The 20,766-nt window shown below is 49.3% G+C and overlaps 1 protein-coding gene across 6 annotated transcripts in view; it reads left to right on the top strand.

Moving 5' to 3' along the window:
- The window catches only part of NUMA1 (nuclear mitotic apparatus protein 1), a 503,280-nt gene that overhangs the window by 286,423 nt on the left and 196,091 nt on the right, over positions 1-20,766 (top strand). The gene's annotated exons all lie outside the window — the stretch shown is intronic.

The following is a 20,766-nucleotide window of genomic DNA, read 5'->3' as shown; positions in this document are numbered from 1 at the left end:
GACATCTGCTAAATCATCCCAATGAAGTGTCGCCGGTCCACTCTTCGATTCCCAGGATAGGGGGCCGTCTGTCCCTTTTTTGCGAGGAGTGGGCCAGAATCACCTCAGACCTTTGGGTCTTAAATATTCTACGACATGGTTACGCTTTAGAATTTGCTCGAGCCCTACGCGACAGATTTGTCTTCTCTCCATGTGGCCCGTCCTGGAAACAGGATGCCGTTCGCCAGACCCTCAAGCGTCTCCTGGCTCTAGGAGCAATTCTGCCAGTGCCCATCTGGGAGCAAGGGCTCAGCCACTATTCAGCCTACTTCTTGGTGCCCAAAAAGGAAGGTTCCTTCCATCCGATCCTCGACCTCAAGTTGGTCAACAAGGCCCTCAGGATTCCTCACTTCAGGATGGAGACCCTTCACTCTGTTATAGCAGTGGTGCACCGAGGAGAGTTTCTCGCCTCGTTGGATTTGACGGAAGCTTATCTTCACATTCCGATCCGAAAGGACCATCAGCGCTTTCTGTGCTTCTGGATCTTGGGCCAGCACTTTCAATTCCAGGCCCTGCCGTTCGGCCTGGCGACCGCACCGCACACTTTCACCAAGGTCATGGTGGTGGTGGCGGCGGCCATTTAGATACCGAAGTAAGCAGGGTCTCGCTTCGTGCGGAATGTGCTCACTCTCTCCGGGCACAGGTACAGCGTTTTCAGGACCTTTTCTTTCCCATGACTTGGGACTACTTGCAGGTTCTGGGAACCATGGCCTCCACTATAGATGTGGTACTGTGGGCTTTGGCTCATATGAGGCTGTTGCAAAGAGCATTGCTTTCCCGGTGGAAACAGATATCCCGAGAATTTCAGATGCCCTTGCCGCTTCCACCATCGGTCAGGACCAGCCTATCCTGGTGGCTCCATCTGGATCACTTGCTGTGGGGAGTGGAATTGGACATTCCTTAGTGGGTGGTCATCACCACGGATGCCAGCCTCTCCGGTTGGGGAGCGGTATGTGGCATGCAGTCGGCACAGGGTCAGTGGACTCTGGAACAAGCAGCTTGGCCTATCAATCGCCTGGAGATGAGAGTAGTCCATCTAGCGCTGAAACATTTTTTGCCCCCCTGGTTTAGGGCTGGGCTGTTCGTATTCTCTGACAACGCAACGACGGTAGCTTATATCAACCGGCAAGGGGGCACCAGAAGTCTCCATGTGTCGCTGGAGACAGACATACTCCTGCCGTGGGTAGAACTGCATCTCTCCCGCCTGGCGGCCTCGCACATTGCGGGAGTGGACAATGTTCTAGCGGACTTCTTGAGTCACCAGCACATCGATCCGGGGGAATGGGAACTGTCCGAGCAGGCTGCATCGCTGCTCTTCTGGAGGTGGGGGCATCCCTATCTACATCTGATGGCCACTCAGAGAAGGCCCCACGGTTCTTCAGTCGAAGACGGGAACACAGAGCAGAAGGTGATGATGCCCTGGTGCTACCATGGCCACAGCACATTCTTCTTTACGCATTTCCGCCCTGGCCAATAGTGGGAAAGGTGCTCCGGAGAATAGAGGGTCCACCAAGGGCCTGTCATCCTGGTGGCTCCGGAGTGGCCGCCGCGTCCCTGGTTTGCAGACCTCATCAACCTAGTGGTGGACGGTCCTCTGCAGCTGAGTCATCTACTGAACCTCCTGCGGCAGGGCCCAGTATGTTTCGACCAGGTAGAATGATTTTGTCTTGCAGCCTGGCTTTTGAGAGGCGCAGGCTGAGAAAGTGCGGGTATCCTGAAGCGGTTATCTCTACTCTTCTGAAGGCTCAGAAAACTTCCATCTCGGTAGCCTATGTCCGGGTCTGGAAGATTTTTGAATCCTGGTGTGTGTCCATGCATATCTCGCCCCACCAGGCGTCTATAGCCCAGATACTGGAATTTTTACAGCGAGGTCTCGACATGGGATTGGCTTTCAATTCCTTGAGACTCCAAGTGAAAGCTCTCAGAGCCCTCTTGTGACACTTGGATGGTACTTCGCTTTCCTCGCACACCAATATTGTCCAGTTTCTCAAAGGAGTGAAACATATCAAGCCTCCGATTCGCAATTTGTGCCCTTCGTGGAGCTTAAACTTGGTGCTTCGGGCTCTAGGGGGTCCACCTTTCGAGCCTTTAAGAGGAGCCACACTCAAGGATCTCACTTTGAAGACTGTGTTCCTGGTATCCATTTGTTCGGCACACTGGATCTCGGAGCTCCAGGCTTTGTCGTGCAGGGAACCTCATCTCCGTATCACGGACTCGGGAGTATCCTTGACCACAGTACCATCGTTTTTGCCGAAGGTAGTTTCCGCCTTTCATTTAAATCAGCCGGTGGAACTCCCATCTTTCTCTGACGAGGATCCAAGGGAACTGCGGCAACTTGATGTCAAGCACGTGCTCATGCGCTACTTGGAAGTTACTAATGATTTTCGTCTGTCGGACCACCTCTTTGTCCTCTGAAGTGGTCCCAAGAAGGGGTCATAAGGTTTCCAAGACCTCTATTGCTCGCTGGCTGAAAGAGGCAATCTCGGTCACCTACATTGGCGCTGGTCAACAGTCTCCGGTGGGCATTAAGGCTCATTCTCTCCGAGCTCAAGCAGCGTCCTGGGCTGAATCCCAGGCTGTCTCCCTGCAGGAAATTTGCAGAGCGTCTACGTGGAATTCTCTGCACACTTTTACTCGTCACTATCGGTTGAATCTCCAACCTCTGGTTTTGGGGTCTTTTGGAGCTCAGGTCATTTGAGCTGGGTTTTCCGGGACCCACCCTACTTAGGGAAGCTTTGGTACATCCCATGGTCTGGAATTTTCATTCCTGTAGTATCATGGATCAGTCCAGACGCCCGCCCTTTGAGATTTGGGGGGGTTTTTGGACTTTTTCAGCCCAGTTCACTTTTCTGTTTTCTACCAGATATGTACCTCACTAAGAGTTCATTTGCAAGTTTCTGGGTTACTTGTTGTTCAGGTTATAGTTGTTGGATTGGTTTGTTGCATCCACAGTTTCCATGGTTTGCTAGATCCATCCAAGATGTTTTATCTTTTTGCTTGGATATTCTGTATACTGAGGGAATGTAGAGGGTGCACTAGCTAATAAGGAATGCCTTCTCAGTTTTTGCTCTGATTCCATCTGCTGGAAGGGGGAGACAACCCACTGTCTGGACTGATCCATGGTACTACAGGAACAAAAATTAGCAGGTAAGATATAATTTTCTTATACAACTGCCACAAATATTTATCGGGATGCAAATAAAAATCCACAAGCAACTTCTACTGAAATACAGACTTCTCTGAAAAAAAAAAAAAGTGATGTAGGCATTTCAGCATGCACAATAAGGAGATACTTTAACAAAAATGGGCTGCATGGTAGAATTGCCAGAAAAAAAGCCATTGTTGCACCAACATTACAAAACTGCCCGCTTACAATACACCAAACAGCACCTAGAGACACCTCAAAACTTCTGGAAGAAAATAATTTGGAGCAATGAGACCAAAATTGAACTTTATGGTCGCATCCATTAACACTAATGTTGGAGAAGAGTTGAGGCCTACGAAGAGAAGCACATCATCCCTACTGTGAAGTATGTGTTGTGTTCCACGGCCATGGCAGACCATGACCGCAGCCCCCTACCTTGCCCGCGACACTCCCCCGCCACGGGAGCCCCGGGGGAGGGCACTGACTCGGGCCATCACTCCGGTGCTGCCCTTGGTGCTGCTCACTGCAGGGGGAGCCATCCCTGCTCCCCAACTCGCAGCGTCCAGCGGCATCTCTCCTCCGAGGGGGAAATCAAAGATGGCCGCCACCATCCTTTGGCGCGAGGCTGTGCCTCCTTTACAGATTTAAAGGGACCTGATCCCTTTAACCAGCTTCACCTGTTCTTGATCAGCCTGAGCAGGGGAAGTATAAAGGGAGGCTTCCTCTGCTCATTCAGTGACTTGGCAACGTCCTCCAGCGCTGTCTAGTCTGCTTCTACAGTGAGTTCCTTGAGCTTTGGATCTTTGTTCCTGTTACGTCTTGGTGTTCCCAGTTCCTGACTTCGGATTGGCAAGCGGTGATTCTCTGGTTTGTGACTTTGGACTGGCAAGTGGTGATCCCTCGGTGTGTGACCTCGGACTGGTGAGCAACGACCCTCTGGCACTTGACCTAGGACTCCTTCTAGACTACCGTCTCCAAGGGCCCGCCTAAGTCCCAGCGGACCGGGTCCCTACGGCTCCTCCCAGGGGGACCGCGAGCTTCCAGGGCGAAGCTCCAGTCAGCCCGTGCACCGAATCCTTGACCTCTCATAGGTCCACCTAAGTCCCAGCGGTCTGGGTCCCTACGGGCTCCTCCTGGGGGGATCGCAGACGTCCAGTGGTGAAGACACAGCTCCTCTTCTCGCCTCTGCAGTCGCCTCAGTCTCCAGTGCCGAGGGTCAGCTGGTCCCGTCTTCTGCTCTGCCTCGCCACCCGACGAGAGAACCTATGGATCTTCCGAAAGGTATACCATCCTCCTGTCGGCCAAGGGTTCACAAGCCTGAGCATAACAGTATGGAGGTGGATCCCTGCTGTTTTGGGAGGTGTTATACAGCATCACAGGGAATTCATTCAAAATTGATGCAAGATAAATGCAGCGTCTTATCAGCAAATATTGGAGGGGAATTTGCATTCAACAGTCAGGAGCTACGCATGGGGTGCACTTGGACTTTCCAACATGACAATGATCAGAAACATAAGGCCAAGTCAACCCTTCAGTGGCTGCAGCAGAAGAAAGTGAAGGTTCTGGAGTGGCCATCTGTCTCCTGTCCTTAATCAAAGAATTTACAGGATCTGAAGGCTTTTTGCCAAGAGGAATGGGGCAGCTTTACCACATGAGAAAATAAAGGGCACCATTCACAGCTATCACAAAAGACTGTAAGCTGTCATTGATGCAAGAAGGGCAATACATGATATTAAGGACTAAGAGTATGGAAGCTTTTGAACAGGACCATTTTATTCATTTCCCTTATTGCTATGGTTTGTGTAATGATTTTTCTATTCTGTGATGCATAATAAGTTAATTTGAAACACATTAAAAATAACAGGCGTGTGGTATCTGATCACTCATGTTTTCTTAAAATGTTAGCTCCCTAGCCAAATCATGACTTCTCTCATTTTATCTCTTTGATTAACTCCTTACCCAATATTACTTCTCAGATACTGTTAGTCACTATGGATATCGAGTCACTTTACACTAATATTCCGCAGTCGGAGGCGATTACAATTGTTCAGGCAGTCCTCACATATTGTACGGACATTGCCCCAACTCTTTTTTTTATATATATATATATATATATATATATATATATTTTTTTTTTTTTTTTTTAGTGGCCTTTACAAGTATTGCACTCACTCAGAATTTCTTCTCATTTAATGGGACCATATATCAACAGATTAAAGGCACAGCCATGGGGGCCACCATGGCCCCTGACATTGCTTGCCTTTATGTTACTGATTTTGAAAGTAAGGTTCTCTATCCTTCTTCCTTTTGGCCATTCATCACCATATGGTTAAGTTATGTCGATGATACATTTTTAATTTGGACGGGTACCGAAATTCAGTTTTATATGTTTCTAGACTGGTTAAACTTGCGTAACAATTACCTTCATTTCTCGGCCACCGTCCATCCACATACTGTAAGATCTAGAAAAGAAAATCTATTTTCAGGATGGACGTTTCTCTACGTCCATCTTTAGAAAACCTACTGACAGACTTTACTTTTGTACAATAGTTGTCATCCCCACCATTTAACGGATAGTATCCCCACTGGTCAGTTTTCCTGTTTACGCCAACTCGGTTCGACCTGTGCTGATTATTTCACTCAAGCACAAACTATGTCCCAGAATTTCTCACAGCAAGGTTACCCGTCTAAAACTATTAAAAAAGCTTTTAAACATGCCCTCAACATCAACCGTGATCTGTTATTTGTGAAACTGCCCCGTCTACTGAAGTCGTCACCTGTGTAATGCCCTACTCGTCAGATAGTGACATGTTTGTGCCATTATCTGTCAATATTGGACTTGCTTACAACCACATCCCATTTTCCAAAAACATTTACATTCAAAAGAGGACACAATTTGTGATATTTTGGTGTACGCAGTCTACCCTCTCCTCCTTTACCAACCATGAATGGCCACACTCCTTATAGCTGATGTAAAGACTGTCCATTTTCTTTGTCTTTATCGTCATTGACCCTTACTCGCATCGTATGTTTCAACTCTGACTGTTCCACCACTGGAGTCGTATATGCAATTTCGTGTCCCTGCCCACTGTTATATGTCGGCAAGACTTTACGTAAGATACGCATGCGTATTTTGGAACATTGCTCCTGCCATAGACTCCATAAAGAAAGTGCCCCCTCTTGTCCAACATTGGGAGGATCTTCAACATTCTCTGGAGGATATACGTTTCACTGCTCCTGAAATCTGTCGCCCCCTCTCCACATGGAGGCAATTTTCCTTTGACACTCCGCCAACAAGAGCAGAGGTAGATTCATAGATTGAACTCCATTTCCTCATCCGGATTGAATGTCAGCATTGAGTGGTCAGTCTTTAAATCTTTGCGAACAATTGTTTCCTTTTCATGTATTTTCTGTGTCCTTTTTTTTTTTCCCTTTTAGGGGCCCCCTTCCCTCTTCCCCCCTCCTTTTTCACCATCCCCTCTATCCTTCCTTCCTCCTGTTTATGCTTCCTCCCCCTTTTCCTTTTCCCCTTGCCTCTCCCTCCCACCCTTTCTCTCCCCTTCTATTTTTATTTTTATTTTTCCTTTAACCTTTGTCCTCCCCTTCACTTCCCCTTCTCCCATTTATACACATTTTTATTTATCCCCCTTTTTTTATCTTTTCTGCCCTCTTCAGCTGTTTTCTTTTCCCCCCTCCCTCCTTTGTGTTTTCCCATTGCCCATCATCCTCCTTAAAGGGGAATCCCTTTTTGATGTCACGTTTTGGGAGGTCCTCTCAAGCTCCTGACGCTCTGGTCAGTCGTCATGTGATCTCTGTTGCGCGCCCTAACCAGTATAACAGGTTTTGTGGGGATAGTACCTGAACGTAATCCGCTTTGATGTACGCTTTGAAGTGCCACAAAGCGGAATATAAAAATCTAAATAAAATAAGTTTTGCAACCCTTTGGCGCTGTCCTTCAGCAAGCTCTGCCTGCTCCACAGCCTGGTGAGTTCAGTTTGTGTGCAGTTTTGATTTCGTTTTCAATCTTTGCTTTTGATTTTTTGTTGAAATTCGTTACCCTCTGTATTTCTCTCCTTTCCTCAGATTTCCCCGCTAAGCCTGTCACAAAAGCTTCTTTGGTAAGGAACACTCTTACCCATATCCCCTCTGTTCTTTTACAATCCATCCTCTTTAAGTATCTTTTATCTTTTTTCATTTTTGTTTTTGTTCACTTTGTACCTTCAGACTTGGAATCTGCCTAAAAGGCTTAATAGCAAACATTTTTTCCCAGTATGGCACACTTGCATATTAATCTATCTGCTTTACCATTCCTACCCCCTTTTTTCTCATATGGCTCACTGTTTACTTTACCTCTTAATTCGTGCCGTTCCCCTCTTTCTTCAAAATGCAGTGTGACACATTTTGATTTGTTTGTGTGCCATCATCCATCATGCCACGATGGGAGTCGTCCCAATACATTACTCTTCTCCCCCACTGCATAGCTGGGTGTTTGAGGACTCCTCTAATCTGCTATTATAGGAGAGGCATGCCAGTAGTGCTCCTGCTGTTTGTCTTGGGATATCTGGATTTTCTTCTATAAACATTTCTTTTAAAGCGTTATGAAATTTCCTTATATCTCTGCCTTGGGGGTAAGTGACTTGACAGCCCCATTTTCTTTTAAGAAGATTTTATTTACTACAATTTATTTTATTTTTTGCTTCCTGTCCTTTTAATTTACTGACCTTTTTGTGATTTTTTTAGACTCAGCTCACTCAACCTGCTTAGTTTAGATGATTTTTCAGCTACTTGTGGGTAAGGGTTTTGTTGGATTTACGGTCTACATATTGCATTAACTGTAAGTTGACTAATGTAAACAAAAGTATACTTGGATATATCAGTGTGAAAAGGATTTTATGTTTCCTGTCTACATTTTCTTTATATTCTCTCTGTGTTCTCAGATATGCATGTCCTTGTTTCAATATTTTATTCTAAATTTTTTACTGCTTTCTCTAGGTTCCCTCCCAACCCTAGTCTCTTCAAGACACGACCCTTGTCGGGGACCGTGAATCTATTGTCATAACCTTTTTGGCTTGATGCTGGCAATTGAACTCTTGTTTGCTTGTACACAGTTTTAAAAAAGTCTTGTATTTGAACTCTATGGAGATTGCTGAACTTTCGTGTCCTTCCTCCTTGCATTGATCCCATTTCTTAAAATGTTACACATCTTACAAATTCTGCCAGGGGTATGTAAACTTGTGAGCACAACTGTAGTTGCGAATTAAGGCTCAAGGCACCAGAACCCATCTTTGGTTCCAGTTTGAGCTGGAAGCCCAAAGAACCAGAAGGGAACTGCCAACCTTCTCCCAACCCAAAAAGTGTAATTTTGGTTCATGAAGCAGGACACAATCATGTTTTATAAGCAAGTAGAATTTTTGTTAGATGCTGGAAATTAAGGCCTGGATTTATCAAAATGCGATAAGTATCGCATGCGATAGCAAAAGGGGCGTGTTTAATGCTAATAAACAGTTTATCGCAATTTGCGCTAATACCTATGCAAAGAGCTAAGTTAGCGCAAATTGCTATAACTTTTTCACACTTTGCGATAAGTGCCAGACCTGTTGTATTTCCTGCATACAACCACTGGGGGACCATTTTTAATAGTCCTGAGAGAGAGAGAGCGTTCTCTCTCTCTCACTCACTCTCTCTAGATGGCTAGGCTGGTGCTCCAGGAGCATCAAACCTACTAAAACAGTCCTTTGAGGAGACATTGCTAAATGCACTAACACCTTACCGCCCCGTAACGCAAGCTATCGCACGGCTTAACGCTACTGAAAACGTTGTAGCTAAAATCGGCGTTAAAGCCGAGCGATAGATCTTCGGAAAATCGTAAACCCAGCCCACTTCTGCCCCTAACTCCTCCCCTTTTTCGGATTTGCATCGCACCACACGATATGGTGCTATCGCATGCATTAAAGGCATTTTCACATGCGTTAAAACTTATCGCATGTGAAAACGCCTTAGCACATTTTGATAAATGAGGGGATAAGTTTGATAACTTAGTAAACACTTAAGTGGTCCAAATTCAGCAGCCTGGGAAGCATAAAGTTATCATATTAATTTTAGGTGAGCAGCGGGATTCACCTAGGGAAGTCTGCTGCTGAATATACTTTAAGACAGTGGTTTTTCACGAGCAAACTTACTCAGGTAAGCTTATCTGGGAACTGCTCAGTATTGATGCTACCCAGCTAAGCTTAAGTGCATCCTTCCCCCACCCCCAGGGACACCCTGCCTTCTCTCTTTTTATCCAGGAAAAGGGGTGGGAGGAATGTTGAGTTGAAAGCTATTGTCCTGTTAACTGACAAGTCTCAGCAACAATTTTCTGGCTAAGAGACATGGACCATGATTGCCTGCAGAGCCTGGCACAAGTGCAATCTTGAACTAGCCTATATATTTTGCTTTTAAGTGGTGACTGGCACTCCCTCCATTCCATAGCATCCCCTGTGGTGGCCAGCCCAAGGAATAGAAATTGGACTTGGAGTTTTCACACAGCTGTGTTCAGTATGCTTGCTGCTGAGCCATCAGGCTGACCCTGTATTTTCACTTACTAAGACAAATAATTTCCAGACTGCATGAAAGTTTTGACTTCCAAAATGTTTAACTGACTTCCTGATGCTAATTCTTATTTCCTGAACATACCCAGATCAGTCCAGAGAAGTGGGTTATGTATCCCTACTAGCAGATGGAGTCAGAGAGCAAAAACTTTGGGCACTGCCATATATACTAGAGTGCCACCTGCAGTCCCTCAGTATTTCTCTGACTCCAGCAGATGGTAGAGATGAACGCCTGCAGTCTTTAGTTTGAATTTTTCTTTTCCTAGCGTGAGGCAGATGGACTCAGGACCAATGGGTATAGTGTGCTCCTGATAGCAGTTGGAGACGGAGTCAGATTTCAATCTGACGTCAGCATTACATATACCCATGCACGAGGCTTTGCTCTCCAGATTTTTCCGTCTCCGTAGCAGTTAGGGACTTCACACACGCTTGCACAGCGTTAGAAAACCAAACTCCAAATTTAAAGAAGAAAAAGAAAACCTTACCTCCATAACGAGCCCCGTTCTCCTGCGGTGATACCTAAGGGTCCCTCTCCCAGTCGAGATTTCCTGAGGTGATTTCCGAGATCCCTCAGAAGTAAGCCTTGGTCCCGGCATGGACTTAGCCCGGAGCGGCTGAGAGGCAGCCTCGGTCCTGTAGCCGACCCGGCTTGGACTTAGACCCCTGAAAAGGGAGCGGCTGAGAGGCAGTGGGTGCAGAACAGAGCGCGGCAGTGGAGGTAATTCCCTCTCCCCCCGCAGCCGGAGACCGCCCGGCAGAGGACCGGGAAGTGCCAAGACAAGGTAAGGTAGAAAACTTTCTCTAAGTCTCCGGTCTCCGAGGCTCGGACAACTGCACAGATCGTCCTTCCGGCGTCTGTACAATAGGGTTGAGCAGCCCCGTCCAGGCTAGAACCCGATCTGGCAAGAGGGTCCTCTCTCGTGGAGACCCCCTGGAGGGGCTGCCATCTTTCTGTGTGGTCGCCGGCACCTTTTCCCCCTCTGGTTGCCGCATTGTCTGCACAACTGAGCCGGGTGCACAAAGTACTTGTGCACATAGCGGCGAGCATCTACACCGTGCTCACAGCGATGCGCACATCGGGACCATGCGCACAGCGGCATGCTCAGGGGTGCTTAGCGCACAACTAGGCCCGCGCGCACAGCCACACACGCATCTTCCGTTCCCACGCACATATAACGTAGGTGCACCCAGAGCTCATAACCAGGCCTCCCGGCATGCGCACCTGTACAGGATACATGCGCAAATCATGGCACAGCCGTCCAAGACAGCTAAAGGCCCAGTCCTCTGCCCGGCATGCCACCTGAGAGCGGCGCAGCCCGAGGTGACTTCTGCCCTGTGCCTGCTATGCAAAGAAGCTCGGAGGGAACAGAGACAAGGTCACCCTCAGCCTGTAGAGGACTCCGGATCCACCAGCGAGACTACCCCAGACCTCTAGATCCCCGACTCGGCCCCTCGGGGAGTGCTGTCGGACCCAATGTGGTCCCAGGCAACTTCACCTGGGCGAGATTTTTCGCTGAGCTGCAATCCTACATCCACGCACAGACAGGGCCACCAGAGGCACAACCACAACCCCCGCCAGTGGTCCAGAACCTCCCAGGCCCCTCCCGGCCTCCACCAGATGAGCCTCCCCTGGACAAATACCTCCCCTTAGGGAACACAGATGACTCTGAGGAGGAATCAGAACCCCTGGAAGAGGGGGAACTCCCTCCAGGAACGGAACTGTATCGCACCATGATGCGCTTCTTTCCAAAAGACGAATTATCAGATCTCATAGCCACGAGTCTGAAGGCATTGGCCATCCTGAACACATGCAACACAGCAGAGTCCAAGGCGAGCCTCTTCCTGGCCAGGCTTCGCCAGACCTCACGCCTTTTCCCTGCACTACAAGCTGTACAACAACTGATCGACCTGGAATGGGACGCTTCAGAGGCCACCTTTAAGGGAGGTCGAGCCCTAGAAGCTCTCTACCCCTTGGACCCCGCAATGAAGGAACTCCTGAGGTTTCCCAAGGTCGACGCCCTGGTCTGTGCCACCACAAAGCGCACTACCATACCAGTTGAGGGAGGAGCTTCACTCAAGGATGCCAATGACAGATGGCAGGAATCCATCCTCAAGCAGACTTACGATGTATCAGCTATGACCTTACAGCCTGCTGTATCATGTGCCTGCCTGGCTATGGCTAGGGACGCAAATACGCCAATCGAGGCATTAGACCCGGCAATATCATTCCTCACGAATGCGACCTCAGACCTGATACACACCTCAGCCAGGAGCTTCTCGTCCATAGTGGCAGACAGAAGACACCTCTGTATCCGAAGCTGGTCAGCCGACGCGACCTCTGAGACGAGGCTCATGAGAATGCCCTTTAGAGGAACACTCCTATTCGGAAGCGACCTGGACAAATTAGCCGGCAAATGGGGCGAGTCCCCAGTACCCCGTCTACCGGAGGACAGGAACAAGAGGAACCAACGCCACTCTCCCTGGGCACCCAAGGGCAGAGGATCCTTACCAAGCCCCCCGCCGGCAGGGGACAGTCCTTTCAGAACAGACAAAACAAAAGAGGAGCCGGCTCCGACCAGGCCCCAGCCGCAACACGCAATGAGAATCAGCAAACCCATCTACAGGAAGAGATCAGAGGGGGTAGGCTTGCCCGATTCTACCAAAGATGAGTCGAAATAACATCGGACAATTGGGTCCTAGCCATCATCCGAGAGGGATACTACCTGGACTTCCACAGCATCCCCCCGGACAAGTTTGTGATTTCTCCGTGCCACAACCTCTCCAAGAGGAAGGCAGTGGAAACCACGCTATCAAAACTACTCGCCTTAAAGGCAATACCAGTGCCCACGCACCAACAAAATTCTGGGCACTATTCCATCTACTTCATCGTGCCCAAGAAAGAGGGAACATTCCGACCCATACTGGACCTCAAGACCGTCAGTCGCTACCTGAAGGTACCCCGCTTCCACATGGAAACCCAGCTTTCAGTCATAAAGGCGGTACAACCGGGAGAATTCCTGACCTCCCTGGATATGTCGGAAGCCTATCTCCACATACCGATCCATCGCCTCCATCAGCGTTTCCTAGGCTTCGCGATATTGGGCCATCACTACCAGCTCCAGGCCTACCGTTCGGGCTAGCTATGGCTCCCCGAACGTTCACCAAGATCATGGTGATAGTAGTGGCGACACTGAGGAAAGAAGGGATCCTCGTGCATCCATACCTGGACGATTGGCTGATCAGAGAGAAATCGCCAGAGGAAAGCCACCATGGAATTACTGCAGAACCTCAGGTGGGTCGTCAACACACCCAAGAACCACCTGCAGCCCTCCCAATCCCTAGAGTACCTGGGAGTCCGGTTCGACACCAAAGGGAACAAAGTCACCCTTCCCCCAACAAGGAGAAGGAGATTGATGGCACAACTACGAGCGTTGTTGAACTCCCTCTACCCACGGCATGGGGCTATCTCCAATTCTTCGGACTCATGGCATCAACCATAGAAGTTGTCCTGTGGGCAAGGGCCCACATGCGGCCCCTACAACATTCCCTACTGTCACGGTGGAATCCGATGTCTCAAAACTACTCCGCCCCCTTCCTTTCTCGGGGGGGTTGCCGACCCGGATGAGATTCGGGACATCTAAGTGCAGGAAGTGGTAAAACCCCCCAATGAAGCCACGAGCACCCATTCCGTTGTCGCAGCTGTCGGAGGCAGATTATCCAACTTTTACACCTCCAAGACCGTTGGGTCTTGGAGGTGATCAGAGATGGCTACCCGCTGGAGTTCTCGCGTCTGGTTCGGGAGGTGTTTGTGGAGAACCACGTGGCCTCAAGCAGCAAATGCGAAGCAGTCAGGGTGATGCTACAACGCCTTCTCGAACTCCAAGCTATTGTCCCAGTCCTGGAGGCTCAGCAGGGACGGGGCCGGTACTCTGTTTACTTTGTGGTCCCCAAGAAGAAGGGCACGTTTCGGCCTATCCTCGATCTGCAGAAGGTGAACTGTTGTTTTCGGGTGCCTTGCTTTTGGATGGAAACACTGAGAACGGTGATGGCTGCGGTACGGAAAGGGGAGTTTCTAGCTTCCCTGGACCTCAGAGGCGTATTTGCATATACCAATCCGGCTGGGACACCAGAAATTTCTGTGATTCAAGGTCCTGGGTCAGCACTTCCAATTTAGAGTCCTTCCATTTGTACACGAGCGTTCACCAAGGTTATGGTAGTGGTGGCAGCCTTCCTTCAGAAGGAGGGGATCTTGGTTCACCCATACCTGGAAGATTGGCTGATTCGCGCGAAGTCTCAGGAGGACTGCTAGAGATCGGTGCACATGGTGATGTTCATGTTGCGGTCGCTCAGATGGGTAATCAATGTGCAGACGTCACTTGGAACCCACTCAGCGACTGATTTATCTGGGGGCGCAATGCGATACTTTGCAAGGAAAGGTGTTTCTTATTTTTTTATTTATTTATTTAAAAACTTTTATATACCGGTATTAGTATGCATACATCATACCGGTTTACAATGTAACTTTAAAGGTAGAAATTACAATGAACAGGGAGGGCGAACAAGGAGGAGTATACAAAGAGCAGGAGGTGGAGGAATTAAAGCAATAAATAAAAACTGCAACGGACTATTTACAGGAATATACAAGGCGTAGGCAAGATACTTGCAGAAGTCGGTGTACTTAATCAGGGTAGGCTTGTCGGAAGAGCCATGTTTTAAGTTTTTTTCTGAACTTGGCGTAACATGGCTCTAGCCTGAGAGTGGTAGGGAGGGCGTTCCATTGTTTAGGGCCTGCAATGGATAGTGCACGGTCCCTAGTAGAGGAGAGGTGGGCTTTTTTCAAAGGGGGAATGGAGAGGGTGCCTTTGTTGACAGTGCGAGTGGGTCGTTCAGTGCGTATAGGACGAAAGGGTTCATCCAACCAATTGGAATTGTGCGAGTGGATGGACTTGTGCACTATGGTTAGAATTTTGAAGAGAATTCGGGATGCGATGGGGAGCCAGTGGAGTTCTTTGAGTATTGGGGTAATGTGATCAGCTTTCCTTGAGTTGGTGATGACCCTGGCGATGGCATTCTGGAGCATTTGTAAGGGCTTGGTGGTGGAGGAGGGTAGGCCAAGGAAGAGGGCATTACAGTAGTCCAGCTTTGAGGAAAGGGTGGCTTGGACGACGGTGCGGAAGTCATGATAGTGGAGGAGGGGTCTGAGTTTCTTCAGGATGTGAAGCTTGAAGAAACCTTCTTTGAGGATGGAGTTGATCTGTTTTTTGAGATTGAGTTGTTGATCTATGATAACCCCAAGGTCTCTTACTGTGGGTTGGGGTGTTATGACGTTGAAAGCTGGATCGTTGGAGATCGGTGGTTTGGGAGGGAGGTGAGGAGAGATAAGGAGCAGCTCTGTTTTGGAGGAGTTTAGAGCGAGGTGGATGTTGGTGAGGAAGTCATTGATGTTGGCAAGACATGTGTTCCAGAAGGCAAGGGCATCTGAGAGAGAGTTGTGAATGGGAATGACGATTTGAATGTCATCTGCATAGAGGTAGAATTTGAGGCCGAGGTCTGTGAGGAGCTGACATAGAGGTGTGAGATAAATGTTGAAAAGGGTGGAGGAGAGGGAGGAGCCTTGTGGGACACCTTGAGACAAGGGATAGAGTGTGGAGTTGGCGTTTCCTATCTTGACGGAGAACTTTCTGTTAGATAAGTAGGTTTTAAACCATAGTAGGGCTAGGCCTGAGATGCCTATTTCGGATAGCCGGTTGATGAGGAGGTTATGGTTGATGGTATCAAAGGCAGCTGAGATGTCGAGTAGGGCGAGGAGGTAACAGTTGCCTCGGTCCATGCCTATGAGTAAGTGGTCCGTGAGGGAGAGCAGGAGGGTTTCTGTATTGAGGTATTTACGGAAGCCGTATTGGGCTGGATGCAGAATGTTGTTGCTTTCTAAATATTCTGTAAGTTGGATGTTTACAATCTTTTCCATAATTTTGGATAGGAAGGGCAGGTTAGAGATAGGGCGGAAGTTAGCGGGGTCTTTAGGGTCTAGTGTTGGTTTTTTTAGGAGGGGCTTGACAATAGCTTGTTTAAGAGCATCTGGGACAGAGCCTGAAGAGAGGGAGGAGTTTATGATGTCTGCGATGGGTTTGGATATAGTGTTCGGGATGGAGAGGAGGGATTTTGTGGGAATGGTGTCTGAAGGGTGGGAAGCTGGTTTGAGTTTTCTGAGAATAGATTCCACTTCTTTAGCGGAAGTCAGGTCAAGGGTTTGGAGGGTGGGTGAAGTGGGGGAAGGTTGGAGGGAGGGGGAAGGGGAGGTGGATGGAGAAGGGTGTTGAAATCTGCGGAGGATGTTGGTGATTTTTGTGAGGAAATACTGGGCGATTTCTTCGCTCTTAGTGGAGGCATCATTCTCAGGGATAGTGGGCTGAGAGGATTTGGTGAGGTTGGCAACATAATTGAAAAGGGCTTTCGGGTTGTACATGTATTGGTGGATCTTAGCTGAAAAGTAGTCTCTTTTTGTTTTGAGGGTGGTTATTCTATATTGGTGAAGGGTAGTTTTGAAACTTGAGGCAAGTTGGGGTGAGGGGGCTTTACGCCAGTTTCTCTCACGCTGCCTGAGGGTATTTTTTAGGGATCTTAGTTCAGTCGTGTACCAGGGTTGATGATTTTTTGTGGGTTGGGTAATGTTACGTCTGGAGATGGGGCATAGTTTGTCAGCAATTTCAAGAGTCATGCTGAGCCAGGATTTGATGGCAGTCTCTGGACTGGAGCAGTCAAGGCTAGTGGATGTGTTGGAAATGGCAAGAGCCAGTTCATCTCCAGAGCAGGGTTTCCTGAAGGTGGTGGTGTTTGAGGGAGTGGGGGTAGTAGGGAAGTTAAGGGGAGGAGGGCTTTTATGAGGAAGTGGTCGGACCAAGGTACAGGGGAGCAGGTGGGGGGGTGGGATGGTAGGAAGCAGTGGTTGATGAATATAAGGTCAAGGGAGTGACCAGCTTGGTGCGTGGGGGAGGCAACAATTTGTCTAAGGCCTAGAGCTTGGAGTGCAGTAAGGAATGCCTCACAAGAAGGGGTAAGGGGGGTGGCATCGACATGGAGGTTGAAGTCTCCTAGTATGATGGAAGGGATTTCAATGTTTATGTTGGCAGATAAGAATTCAATTAAGGGGGAGGGGTCCCGTTCGATGGATCCAGGAGGGGCATAAATGAGACAGATTTGCAGTGAGGGGGCTTTGAAGAGGCCAATTTCTAGCTTGGAGGGTGATGTGGTGTGGGAGAGTTTGAGATTAAGGTGTTTCTTGAAGGCTAGGAGGATGCCACCTCCTCTTTTCTTGGGTCTTGGAATGGATAGGAATTCATAGGATTGTGTAGGTAGCTGGTTCAGGAGGACAATGTCTGTTTCTTTGAGCCAGGTTTCCGTGATGGCACAGATGTCTGGCTTGGTGTCAGTGAGGAGGTCATTTAGGATGGGGGTTTTTTTGGAGAGTGATTGGGCGTTGAACAGAATGATGGAGAGGGTAGTGAGTCCAAGGAATTGGTTGAGGGGGGTAGTGAGGATAGGGAGGAGGGATTTGTAGGGGGGGGGTGGGACGGGGGGGATGGGGATGGGGGAGTCTGTTGTGGGGGAGGTGGATGCGGTTGATGTGTTGTGTGGTCATAGTGGGTGAGTAGGCAAAGGAGGAGGGAGGGAGAGGGGGTAGGTAAAAAGGAAACTGAGAGGATATAGGGTAGTACAAGGCGGGGATTAAGGTATCAAGGAGTTAAACTGAGAGAAGGGCACTGAGGGAAGGGCACAAAGCTGATTAGGTAGGGTAAGAGGTGTAAATAGTGTACCATGCAGGTTATACAATGCAGGTTATACAGCTTAGATAACATGCACAAATAACAGAATAGAGCAATTTAAGGTGTTAGGGGGAGTAGTCCAGTGGCTGGGAGGCAGGCTCATGAGCACCTGTGAGAGGTGAGATAGGCACTTTGAGGAGGTGCCCACTCACTCGGAGGTCCTGGAGCTGGATGGGTCTTGGCTGAGAGGCTGGCAAGTGAGCAGCGATACCTCAGGGTCAAAAGGGACTGCTGGGTGAGAAGGAGGTCCGTGTAGTACTTTAGGGTCCTTCAGGGCGGTCCGAAGTGGCTGCCCGAAGGGGCGCTCAAAGGGGCAGGCCCCTTTGTCGCGCTCCTTCGGCGCGTGACGCTTGACCAGGTTAGATTTTTATAGATGACTCTTTTCTGTGTCGCTCAAAAGTGATGTCATCAATATGGGTCTTAGCATCCAGCACAGAGATTTAAAAGCGGAGTCGTTAGAAGCAGGGCAGTCTTCCAGCTGGGGGAGGGGTCAACAGCCACGAGGTGGAGGAGGAGGAGAGGGTCCAATGGAGGGCTGGGTGCAGGAAACAGCTCAATCCAAGCCCTGGATCCTGGCTTGCAGAGCAGAGAAAAGAAAGGCAAGTACCTGTACGGAGATTTAAAAGCACATTCGTTAGAAGCAGGGCAGTCTTCCAGCTGGGGGAGGGGTCAACAGCCACGAGGTGGAGGAGGAGGAGAGGGTCCAATGGAGGGCTGGGTGCAGGAAACAGCTCAATCCAAGCCCTGGATCCTGGCTTGCAGAGCAGAGAAAAGAAAGGCAAGTACCTGTACGGAGATTTAAAAGCACATTCGTTAGAAGCAGGGGCAGTCTTCCAGCTGGGGGAGGGGTCAACAGCCACGAGGTGGAGGAGGAGGAGAGGGTCCAATGGAGGGCTGGGTGCAGGAATAACGAAGTTACAAGCCCAGGTACATGCCCTTCTTCGGAGGAACAATCCCACGGTGTGGCATCATCTTCAGGTCCTGGGTTCCATGGCTTCCACTTTGGACTTGGTTCCATGGGCGTTCGCTCACTCGTCCTTTACAACGTGCACTTTTGTCTCGGTGGAGCCTGGTATAGGAGCAATTCCACCTGACAATGCCTTTGCTCCCAGAGTCAATCTGGCGTGGTGGCTATCGCGCGACAATCTGGAATGGGGGGTGGATTTGGACCCGCCAGATTGGCAGATAATCTCCACCAATGCTAGTCTCTCAGGTTGGGGAGCAGTGTGTGCAGACAAGTCCGCCCAAGGGCTCTGGTCGGCGACGGAAGGATCCTGGTCCATAAATCGGCTCGAGACAAGGGCGGTTCGTCTAGCCCTGCGAGTCTTCTCCGACAGTGCGACGACGGTAGCCTACATCAACCGACAAGGCTGGACTCGAAGCCCTGCGGTAGCACTAGAGGCCCGTCTACTGTTCGCCTGGGAGGAATGCCATCTCGCGGGCATTGCAGCGTCGCATGTTGTGGTAGTGGAGAACGTGCAGGTCGATTATTTCAGCAGACAACAACTGGATCCAGGAGAGTGGGAGCTCTGTCTCCAAGCGTGGAATCTCATTTGCGCCAAATGGGGAGCTCCTCAGCTAGATTTGATGGCAACATGGGCGAATGCGAAAACGGACCGTTTCTTCAGCTGTTGCTGAGAGCCGGGCTCCGTGGGCATCGACGCACTCGTGTGTCCCTGGCCCACGGGAATTCTCCTGTATGCCTTCCCGCCCTGGCCCCTCATAGGTCAGCTTCTCAGTTGCATAGAGCTCCACTCGGGACCGGTGGTTCTGGTAGCACCAGAGTGCCCACGTCGTACATGGTTCACGGATCTGGTGCGCATGGCTCTAGAAGGGCCCATTACAGCTAGCTCATCTGCCACACCTGCTCAGGCAAGGGCCCATATTTTCGGATCGGGAGGATCACTTCTCTCTCGCGGCTTGGCTTTTGAGAGGCAGCATTTACGCTTGAGGGGTTATTCCAAACAGGTCATTTCCACCCTTCTACAGGCGAGATGTCCGGCCACCTCTGGCATATGTTTGACATGTGGTGTCACCAACGTTCTTGCGATCCTTTAATAGTCTAGATCCCTCGGGTTCTTGATTTTCTGCAGCAGGGTCTCGCTAAGGGTTTAGGGTTCAATTCCCTTCGTGTACAAGTTGCGGCTCTGGGAGCCTTGAGGGGAAAGTTCAACAGCGGGTTGCTAGCAGCGCATCCAGATATTGCTCGGTTTCTTAAGGGGGTCAAACATTTACGCCCGCATGGAGTTTGAATTTAGTCCTGCGAGTACTGTGTGAAGCTTCTTTCGAGCCTATTCACAGGACATCCCTGAAAGATCTGAAGTTGAAAACGGTGTTTTTTGGTGGCTATTTGCTTGGTTCGTCGGATCTCGAAATTACAGGCGCTATCGTGCCGGGACCCGTTTCTTCGGATTCACGACGATCGGGTATCTTTGCGCACAGTTCCGTCTTTTCATCCCTAAGGTGGTTTCGGCCTTCCACATAAATCAAATGGTGGAGTTTCCGGGGTTTCCGCAGTGGTCCCGGGAGCTTTCTCAGAAAAGAGAACTCCATCTTTTGGACGTGTGGTGCACCTTATTGCATTATTTGGAGGTTACCAATGACTTCCAACGTTCCGATCATTTGTTCATTCTCTTTGGTCCAAAGCATCAAAGGCGACCATATCTTGGTGGATTAAAGAAGCCATTTGCTCGGCATACATAGCCAGGGGATGTCAAGTGCCTTTGGGTCTCAGAGCTCATTCCACTAGATCCCAGTCTACTTCCTGGGCGGAGTGTCAACTTCTGTTGCCTCAGGAAATCTGTAGAGCGGCGGTATGGTCGTCTATACATACATTCACTAAGCATTATCGCTTGGACGTTAAAGCTAATGATAAATCGTCCTTTGGTGAGAGTTCTGCATGCTATTAAGTTCACTTAGAGAATAGCCACTGCCATTAGTAATGGTTACATGGAATAGACTTAGTTTTTGGGTACTTGCCAGGTTCTTATGGCCTGGATTGGCCACTGTTGGAAACAGGATGCTGGGCTTGATGGACCCTTGGTCTGACCCAGTATGGCATTTTCTTATGTTCTTATGTTCTTATGCGGGTCTTTCGGGTTCCCACCCAGTGTAGGGTGGCTTGGGTACATCCCACTTCTCTGGACTGATCTGGGTATGTTCAGGAAAT

Source organism: Rhinatrema bivittatum, chromosome 5 (genome assembly GCF_901001135.1).
Source record: "Rhinatrema bivittatum chromosome 5, aRhiBiv1.1, whole genome shotgun sequence".
NCBI lineage: Eukaryota > Metazoa > Chordata > Amphibia > Gymnophiona > Rhinatrematidae > Rhinatrema > Rhinatrema bivittatum.
Note: the sequence above shows the minus strand (reverse complement) of the source record. Positions and strands in the feature narration are given on the sequence as shown.